Source organism: Carlito syrichta, unplaced genomic scaffold (assembly GCF_000164805.1).
Source record: "Carlito syrichta isolate Samal-C Ts95f unplaced genomic scaffold, Tarsius_syrichta-2.0.1 Scaffold289388, whole genome shotgun sequence".
Taxonomy (NCBI): domain Eukaryota; kingdom Metazoa; phylum Chordata; class Mammalia; order Primates; family Tarsiidae; genus Carlito; species Carlito syrichta.
Window position 1 is genome coordinate 382,628 of NW_007233484.1, and position 1,495 is coordinate 384,122.

Here is a 1,495-nt window from a genome sequence, read left to right on the forward strand (position 1 = left end):
GAGACCAGCCATCTCAGATTAGAGAAAGGTCTAGACTTGTCCTTTTGGAGGTCCTAAGTATGGTTAATGGGTGATTTTTTCTTTCTAGTATTTAACTTCAGCAGTCCTCCCTTTTCTGCCCCTTGTAATACCTGAGTTAACTTTGTAGATACTGTCACTTTAAATATATGAGTCAGGAGGTTTTGCTGGAATAGTGCGATGTTAGAAATTTCTGTCAGATGCATTTCCGGGTCATGTCAATGATTTCCTGTGTTTTGAACTTCTTCTGACCTGGTATTAAGGCTTGTTGTTTTTTTTTTCCCCCAATCCTGCAGGGGTTAATTTTCTTTGCTACTTTTAGTGCTTGATATGAATCCCCCTATATTAATGTGGTTTTTGAAATGAAAAATCTCTACATGCACAAAGAGTGCTTGGATAGTTTTGCATTTGCAAATAAAGCCCTAACAAATGCTCATTTAAAAAAATATATTTCCCCAGCTGAGCACATTAAGGCTATATGCTGCATCTTTGTATTCACTTCAATAAACCAGGTGTGCTTCTGGAGATTAGCTATTTTTTATAAAGAATGATTTTAAAATAAATGACAATGGGCTCATTTCTCTTTATGCTGAGGATAACATTAAAGGAAAACTGCCGTGATTAGTTTTAATATCTCAGATAGCTTAATGAGTACTTACTAAAAATGTGAGTGTGTGTGTGAGCACACAGCACAGAAGGTAGATATATGTGTACACATGTGCCTGAATAATTTTCTAACATCTTAAGTAATACCTGTCAGGGATTTTAATAACCCAGTGCCAGTGAATTATTCTGGTGGCTGTTTTTGCTGAGGCTTTCGGCAGGAAGTCCATTTTCCTGTGGAGCTGCCTTTTTTTTTTTTTTTTAATGCCAGTCAGAAAATATGAAAATGGACTGGGATTTTATGTGTCATTTATAGTTAATGATTGTGTGCCTATTTCAAAGTTATCTGGAGCTTCTTTTGCATTGTATGTTTCACTTGTAACACAAGTTGGAGGTCAGTATAGGGATTGGAGGTGTACAGGTTAGGTTTGGAATAGTTAGTATGTGGATTATATTAGGAACTATTAAGAGATGAAGTAAAGATTTCCAGGAAGGGGTCACAGTAATTTAGTTTAATATAGAAGTGTCCTGGATTGATGTCTAATGACTGTAATCTCCGTGCTTTGGGAGGCTAAGGTGGGAGAATCAACTACAGTCAGGAATTCTAGACCAGCCTGGACAACAGCATAGTAAGACCCCTTCTCCACAAAATGAAAATAAAAAAAATTACTCGGTCCTGGTGGCATGTGCCTATAGTCCCAGTTACTTGGGAGGCTGAGGCTGAAGGATTGCTTGAGCCCAGGAGTTCGAGGTTACAATGAGCTATGATTGCGCCACTGCATTCTAGCTTGGGCAACAGAGTGAGACCCTGTCTCTAATACAAAATATATATGTAAGAAATTTGGATTGGGATGGAATTGTATCATTGTATGAA